The sequence below is a fragment of the Cydia splendana genome, chromosome Z, assembly GCF_910591565.1.
Source record: "Cydia splendana chromosome Z, ilCydSple1.2, whole genome shotgun sequence".
Lineage (NCBI taxonomy): Eukaryota > Metazoa > Arthropoda > Insecta > Lepidoptera > Tortricidae > Cydia > Cydia splendana.
In genome coordinates, this window is record NC_085987.1 from 2,622,866 (window position 1) to 2,632,407 (window position 9,542).

Sequence of the window (9,542 nt, forward strand, 5' to 3'; positions counted from 1 at the left end):
TTTTAATATTTCATCAAAATATTACTCAATGCAAACGGTACCAAAAAATTTTACAAATTTGGGCGAAATTCTCTTTCGTGTCCTTATATCTTTCTCCACAGATGCATCTAGACTCCGTGAAGAACTTTCGTCATTAGGTGCGCGTCCGCGCACGTGTTACTAGTAGTAAAACGTAAGAACCAAGTCGCTTCTCAATCTCGCAAATCCCGCGGGATCCCGCTTAATTTCCGAGCGGGATTAATCCCGCAAATTGCATGCGGGATCCCGGTATTTCGGGATCCTGGTATCCCGGTATTGCATTCCCTAACTGTGTGAGAGGTGATATGAAAAGAAAGCAGGTGAATGATAAGCAGGCTGCGCAGACTGCAATCATGGGAAAAGGGAAAGTGAATGACTCATGCTTTATCCATGGTTTGTTAAACTTCCGTTTTGGGTATCTGGTATCTCACAATCTCTTCCCTACATTGCAAAAGGCATCCGCCCATCTCTGTAATCCACAACACTAACCGATCACTTCTTCAAAACTTAACCATTGTTAGTCTGACCTCCCCCCACTTATACTTACTGCGTAAATAAAGACCAAGCTACAGTAGAGAGGAACTTACCATCGATTGTATTATGTTTTGTGAACGCAGAGGAAATCGCAACACTTGCCACGCACGCGCTAAGCTCGGTCTTGCGCAAACAACTTTTCTTCCATACCAAGCGGTCGTCGGCGCCTTTATTCCTTGATTTTAAAGTCGACATTCCTGTAAACAGACTGCTGGAAGGAGACAATAATGTTCTTCTAAGACGGACCGTGACGTACTTATCGTAGACAAATAAGGTTGAATATTGTATAACTGAGAGCCTACCTCCAAAACCGAAGTTCGCAAATCACTGGCATCTTTCTCTTTTACTCCAATTAAGGAGTGCAGAGAAAGATGCAATTTGCGAACTTCGGTATTCGCGGTAGGTCCTCTACTGGTTCTAGAAAGAAACTGGCGTGCTTTCGGCTAAAGACGTTCTTATTCCATGCGGGTTTAGGTTGATTTTAATCTAATTTTCCAGCATTGTGAATATTGTGACAATAGCCTAGTTAAGTAATAAAGTCACCAATGTTACATAACGACACGCGTAATAAGGGCCGACTAATAATAAAAAATACTCGCTATTTTATTCCACTATAGTCGATACAGTTAATGTTAAAATTTCTCCAAGAAACATTAGGTTAGGAACACCCACCTATCGTACAAAATATCCATAAACCGAATATTTAGTATTTTTTTTAATTTTATGCCAGATCGATTCGCGGGCGAGACAAGTGAATTTAAAAAAAGCTTTGTATGCAGACTTGTTTCTTATTAAAAATAAAGGAATTCGTTTAAGTAAAATGAGCTAACTTGAGGGTTTGGGGTACTCCCCCTCCAGGGCACATTAATTTTTCCACACTGTATGTAGGTAATTGTAGGCGTACTGAAATAGGCTCCAGATAGCCATACTTGAATGCCAATATCACAAAGTATCAGGTTGTAAAAAAAACAGCACAAAAGTTTGATCCGCGTTTATTACAGTACACTTTAAATTAATTACAATAAAAAAAAACAAGTTAATCGTTGTTTAAATAATAAAATATATTCATCTTAACTACCTCGCACGATGTGCCGACTAGGTGCGTCACGGGCCCTAAAAACGAGCGGAGCGAAAAGTTCTAACTGTGCCAAAGTCAAGGAAATATCTCTTATACTCGAGTATAAAAACTGCTACTTTTTGGACCCTATTTGGGATATTTGTCATATCCACGCTAAAGTAAGGACACAAAGCACGAAGAATTTCGTACATTGACCCGCCTGTTCCCATCTCCGTGCCATATTATATGTATTGGTATGTCACGATCGTAGCAAGTGGAAATCCGTGCTGGTCTCTGCCTACCCCCGAAGATGACGGCGGTCAATGCCACTGTGCTAGCGGGACACAAATATAGAGATAGAAACATGGGTCATTGTACGAAATTATTCGTGCCAGCGCCCTTACTTTATCTACATATTGTATATGTATCCATGTTGGCGTGAGATAATATTTTTGGATATGAAAAAACGGGCATATGGCGGTTAGTGTAGTTTTTATTTTTATTTTAGAACAATTTCGTGTGACTTTTGGCTCACTACTTAGAACTTCCTGCTGCAGGCAACGCCGAATGCAAGACTTACCTAATAGACATCTCTGTCGAATCGAAGCTGACACCTGGGGCCCATTTCTCGAACGGTATTAGAACGGAACGGAAAACGGTATTATTATTAGTGTGTTGCCATGGTAACCTATGCGACTTGACAGTTCGTGAACTATTAAGCGACTTGCAAGCAACGTTGCCATGTATTTAGGGACCAGTATGGGGTCGAACGACTATTTAACCTGTGAAGCGCCCTAGTATCACACGTGTGATGTTAACTGAATTTGGGTCGTAGCGACTCAGTATCAGACGTGTGTTACTACAGATCATATGGGTCAAATGGCTTTGCATCAATTTGTTGTATGATGGTCGGTTTGGAGACTGCGTTTACTGCAACATTTCTTTTACATGTATGTAATTAATGTATGTTACATATGTCATTCGACCACGAACGCCATTCTTTCCCGATACGCTTAGGGGTTTCGGCTGGTTTAAATACAAAACATGTCTAGATCTAGTGACACCGACACTCATTACGCACACGAAAATGTACTATTTTGTTTATAAATCACATCAATAGAGGCGCTAGTGTAGTTCAACAGTGGCGCCAACTGGTGAGCACAAAAACATACTATGAAGTACTACGCCATACGTTTCCTATGTAAGAAACAAATGAGCGATCCATACAATTTCCTATGAGCAGTCAGGGCCGGATTTCCCCCTAGGCCCACAAGCCCGCACCTAGGGGCCCGGGCAACCTAGCAATGGTTTTGAGATGGGAAGGGGGGGCCCCCTATATTCTAAGTACCATATGACCTAGGAGCCCTAGGTCTCTAAATCCGGGCCTGTGTACAATACCTACTCCTATCGTTACCAGACGATTGTTAAGGAGGATAAGAAATAAAAATACTATCTTATATTTAAAATCACGTAGTTATAAAGATATCAAACCAGCCGATTACTATTCAAAGTAAAATGACGTAACAACGCGTTAAGTCATTATAGACCTTGTGTACACTGTAATAAGGTTTTCATTTAAATTGCTTACTTGTTAATCAGTTTTACTTTGTCAGAATAACCCCTAAAGCCGACCACTGACTAACAGTCCGCCGGACGATATCGGCCGGTCAGTTGTTCGGAACTGTCAAATTTTTGTTCTAACTGACCGGCCGATATCGTCCGGCGGCCTGTTAGTCAGTGGTCGGCTTAAAGCTAAAGTATAGACGCCAAGCGATGAAGAATTTCGTTCATTGACCAAAGGAATAGGTATGTATATATGTATGTCCTTATTGCACGCGCGATATTACGAGTATATTGCCGTCACACTCGCACAACACCGTTTCTAAGCGGAGAGTCAATATACGAAATTCTTCGTATTCGGCAACCTTACTTTAATATAACATCTGTTTAAAACCTAATACATTTGGTCATAAAAATTAAAATTACATAATTATTAATTACAACATTTTACAATAAAAAATAAGCATCGAAATGATCTCCAAAATGATTTAAATAAAATAAAAAATTAAATATGACATCTATAGAACATTAAATATATGCTTAATTACAATCCATAATATTTACAAATAAAAATCGGTTTGCACTTATAATCACGACAAAATTTGGTCGATTTTGGAAACGATTCTGTAGAAATGACAACATAATATGCCATAATTGTAAAATTCCTTTCGTGGTAGTAGTAATAAGTAGTAGTAGTAGTAGCCGTAGTAACAATTAGGACCCCTAACTGTGACCCCTACAAACGTTTGCGATAATAATATATCGGTCCAACAGCGTGAGAGTAGTTAGAGTCAGACCGAGAAAAGTCTGCAGCGGATTTGATAGCCCACGCAGTGTAAGTGTTAATTATACGTCATAATTTCATAGAAGTTTGACGTTTAAAATAACACGTGCACTGCGTGGGCTATCAAATCCGCTGCAGACTTTTCTTGGTCTGACTCTAGAACGAGATAACGTATAGCAGCCGATATGTTAGAAGCGTTGTTGTTGACAATTTAACCGTTTGGCCGCCAAAGCCGTCAACTGACGCGCGCGGCTACAGCCCAATATCAACCTTCGTGCTTTCCGACAAGGTTCACAATGACGCACCGCGCACGACAAGCTTGGCGTTAAAGGGGCCCACTGATTACCAGTTCGCCGGACGATATCTGCCTGTCAGTTGTACGGAGCTGTCAAATTTTGCATTTAACTGACAGGCTGATATCGTCCGGCGAACTGGTAATCAGTGGGCCCCTTTAAGGGTTAATTAACATAACATACCTTCCCATTTTATAGCTTTACAAAAAACAATAATTAGATACATTTCCACAAAATTGATTCCAACATCGACAAACAGTAACATTTGGAAGTAGTACGAGCAACACGGGAGCGAAGAACATTATGACACGTTTTACATTTTATCAGTTCATAGTTTGTCTATGCTAAGCTAAGGACTATAGTTTTTTTTTGACGTCAAGTCGGTGTAGTTTAGCTTGGACTTTACTCAGGGCCCGTAGCTAAGATGACAATAGTTCGCATCAGAGCAACGAAACGCGATCCGTCTCTATCGCACTAATATGTAAGATTCTCTATCTTACATATTAGTGCGACAGCGTTTCGTTGTCGTATCGCTAACGATTGTCAACTTGGCTAGGCCCCCAGGAGTGTAAACATGACACAGACGAGCAGTAATTACTATATTAGATTATTTTATTTAAATACATGTATCCACGATAAAATGTGTCATGGATTGTGCACACGGCATGTACCGTGAAGTGTCACTGTTAGGAGCAAATTCAATTGTCAAGGTAGTGATATATTGACTGGCACGCGTCCATGTCACCAACTTGACAATTGTCACCTGACAATGAAAATTTCCTGTAAATAATTGTCGGTGAGTAACGGCGATACCTAGCGCCGATTTGTATGACTAGCAATGTACAGCGAATTGTCATTATTAGTATAATATGGTAAATTACATATTAACAATACATACTGTCTATACTTGTCGACCCAGAACTGTTCACAAAATTGTCAGTGCAAGGTGTCAATTGTCAGTGCCAGGTGTCAATTGTCAGTGCCAGGTGTCAATTGTCAGTGTGGTGAAAATGGTGAAATAGGCGTGTCAGCAATGTACAGTCAGCATCAAATAGATAGTGACGGACAAAGTGCCCAAATATTACACACACATTTGTTACCACAGAAATAAGGATGTGGCCATTTTGGCCGTAACTATCTATTTAATGTTGATTGTATAGTGAAGTGTCATTGTCAGTAGACAATTATCATAGTTATTATAGTCTAGTAATTACTGCGGGTATGTTTCTCGCTTTCCAAGACTCGTTAAAGGAGCAGTGGAAAAGTACCAGCCTTGCATGAAGCTCGATTATTTACACGATCAAGTATAGTCAAGGTTAATGAAAACGGGCCACTCGTACGAAACGTGTTAGCCGTTTTCGTTGCGCCCGATTGTAATGCAGTCAGCTGCTTTGGTATACACAGATGAGGGTACAAACTTGGCTACGTCACAGTAAAGCCTTAAGGGGATTCCATAAAACCCGTTGAATACATGAGTATAACGTTGAATTTAAAGCTGTTATCATGCCAAATATCGACTTCTTAGCTCAGAAGTGACAAAAAAATAACTTCATGTATACGATACTTTTCTGGACACTTCGTTGCTCGTCTCTTTAACTATTGGCAAAATAATGGATTGGCTTTGGTGTGGAAGCGGGACACCGCTATATACGTTATGCTGTTTCACTCGCACACCGGAGCTGCATACGGATCCGCACCAGTGTTGTAATAGCTTTAGCCGGCCAGCGGCTGAATACAATTTTAAAATACTAGTTACTTGTACACAAAACTTGGAAAACATCTGTTAAATATTGTATCGTTCTAACAAAGTCAAAAACAAGGATAGGGGCCTACGATAATAAACAGACCCCGTTATCAGTGGTGAAATTTTATTGAAATGCAAAGGGTTGGCACTCACTCCCCCGCCGTGCGGGTAAAATTCCGCAAGCTATTGGGTAAAAGTACGCATGTGGGGTAATTTTTCACATCAAAAAAATTTAATGGAATTGTCAATAAAATCAAGTTTAACGAATATTTATGAAGTTGTCTGATCAATATTTTGGAACCACGAGAGCTGCGGACGCAATGCGAAAGCAGTTTGACACACGTCGCATTATTGATGTATAATTATGACTTCTATAGTTCATTTAAGTCAAGTTTTGGTGCAATAATCAAGCAATATTCAATATCTTAAGTAAAATGTTAATAGTTATTTAATATTCTTAAATTAGTACGTGGATATTGATCAGACAATTTCATAAATATTCGTTAAACATTATTTTATTGACAATTCCATTGAAATTTTCTTGATGCGAACAATTACCCCACATGCGTACTTTTACCCAATAGCTTGCGGAATTTTACCCGCACGGTGGGGGAGTGAGTGCCAACCCTTTGCATTTCAATAAAATTTCACCACTGATAACGGGGTCTGATAATAAATATCGATACGAAGGTTATGAAAAAATAAATAAAAGGGGCAACCAATATCAAACTAATAGGAAAATAAGACTTTTACTTGACGTATCCCTGTCAATACCCTCTACAGATGTAGTGCATAATTGTTTTCCATCGTATTTCCTCGGAACCGTTCGTATTTGTGATGCTACTTCAGTCAACCTCAGTGCTTTTTGAACCGAAACTGACTGAAATAGCAAGACACGTTCGTACGTTTCAGTGAAAATACGATGGAAAATAATTATGCACTACAACTGTATGCACTATAAGTATTTAATGAGAACAAGTCCGTGTCAAGACGCGATATTCAACATCATATTTTATTATATCGAAAAGTCACACATAAATTAGCAAGCCACTAGGCCATGTGCCATAGAAACCCGACTCGGAACCAACATAACAAGTGCCTATTATAATTGGGCCTACGTAAGTATTTATTTTTGACAGTTATTCTTACATTCCAAGTCACCGAGGTGAAAGCACAATTATGACAATTTTCAACTTGAAATTCTAGTTCTCTTTGTCACCTATCTTTACGCATTTTTATATACTCGTACCTACTTTTGTGAAACAGCGAGTGGGGTTTCCGTGCATTCCCATACAATTTGACTACGAACACGTTCCGATACCAATAGGTACCATAAGCTGATCTATGTACATACATACAGTGCTAAGCGGTAATACTTCATTCTTATATTTATATGGGTTCACTCTAAGTGTAATACATTTATATACACACGAAAATACACGTTTTATACATGTAGTGAGAGTATTGAAAGAGGAAGCCCTTAACTAATACAGCAAATCGAAGAGTTATTAATAGTAGAAGAGGTGTAAGTCTAAAAAACTCTTTGTTAAATTTGTTACCGTCATCATCATAGGTCTTTTCGTCTATTGCAGACGATTTGTGGTGTAACACCGGAGAAACACCGTTTTTGGTGGCTGAATAGACCGATGCGAGACCGACATGGTCTACCACAGGTCTGACAAGAGAAGTTTGCGGAAACCTTTACTGAGACACCTTGCCGTCGTTTTTGCCTCTTGTCAGCGAGTGCGGAGAACCAGGTCTCATAACAAAACTTGCGACCCTCCACAACACGTTTGCGCCATTCCGTCCGCTGTACTGCGAGCCTCTCCCAGTCTCGGTGGTCGATATGGAAGGCAATCATGTCCCTCTTTGCACAATCTTTAAAGCGAAGCAATGCGCCCCGTATATTATACTATACGGCACCTAATTCTTAGAGGGACTTGCGTTGTCGCGCTTGACTCCGCATGTAAGCGCGACTTCAAGTATGGACTCGCGAGCGCTGTCGCACGCGGTCTGCTCTTCAATGTCGATTTTTGACTATTCAGTTACATATGGCGCCTTTTTATTAGATTTATTCTACAATAAATAACTCTTTGCTGCAAATAAACCCACAAATTTTAGAAATTATCAAACTCTTATCAAAATATCCAAAATTATATCGAAAAATCATGTTATCAATCATAGGGCGATATATGAATTTTTATACGGTTTTGAGTCTTAACATACAATGTATATTTCACAAAAATGAGTTCAATGTGAAGTTGGTTGTGCTTTACCGTCTGTCATTATGCCGCCACATTCTATAACGTATGTAATGATTCGGTCAAATTGTGTTTTTTTAACAACTAATTATAGCCAGCCTTTTATGAATGTAGTATGATACCTTTGGGTACCTTCCCTGCCCCTGCCGCAGTTTTTTTCATTTTTTAAAGTAGGAAAGTATACAATATAGGAAAAAAGTGTCAATGAAAGAAATAATCCCTATTAAATTCTTAACAAAAAAGGTTATATTCATTTTTTTGATATGACGCACCATATTCATGTTATGGCTAGATGAACTTCGACAAAATTTTACCGTTGAAAAACTTGTTGAAGTTCAATATAACATAGTACGTAATAGTACTGAAAGAAATCCTACACGGAGAATAACCTTGCAAGCTTATTCTCCGTATAAGATTTCTTTCAGTACTATCACGTACATACTATGTTATATTGAACTTCAACAAGTTAATACATGAATATGGTGAGTCTTACCAAAAAGTTGCATATAACCTTTTTTGTTTAGAATTTATTAAGGAATTTTTCTTACCTTGATACTTTATTCCTAATTCTAATACTTTTCTCAAAAATTAATAAAAACCGTCAACCGGGACATATTTCATGCAAAAAGGGGGGGTTGCGGCAGGGGGAGGGAAGAGGACGCTAGCGTGCGTAAAGCACCATACCCAAAGGTATCATACTACATTCATAAAAGGCTGGCTATAATTTGTTTGTCTTCCCCATACATTAGAACACAACTTAACCGAATCATAAGCAAGAATGGTGAGGACGTCAGACGATATAAATGCAACCGTCATATCCCTACAGGCTCCTCTTCGCCAACTTGACAATTGTCACCTGACACTAACAATTTTCTGTAAAATTCTGGGTCGGAAAGTAGCGACGGTACGTAGCGTTAATATTTACTTGTTGGACCAGCAATGTACGGCGAATTGTCAATGTCAAGCGACAATTCTCAGCATGGTCAAACAGGAGTCAGGTTACATCTTAGTTAAAAGTAACAAGGCAAAAACGGACGACTATACATAGAAAATAAATATCAGAGCCTTGTGCCTGTACAAAATATGTATTACTCTTAAAGCTTGCCTAAATCTACGCTTGCATCATCTTAACTCGTGTATAAAAGCGACTTTTGTAAAGCGCAGGGCACCCGCCCTCAACTTACAAATACACAAAAACACTCGTACATTGTGTCTACACAAATCAATGCATAGGCCATTAATGAATTGCTTGTATTTTTTAAATCTGTAGGGCCACAAAAATTCAGTCGGC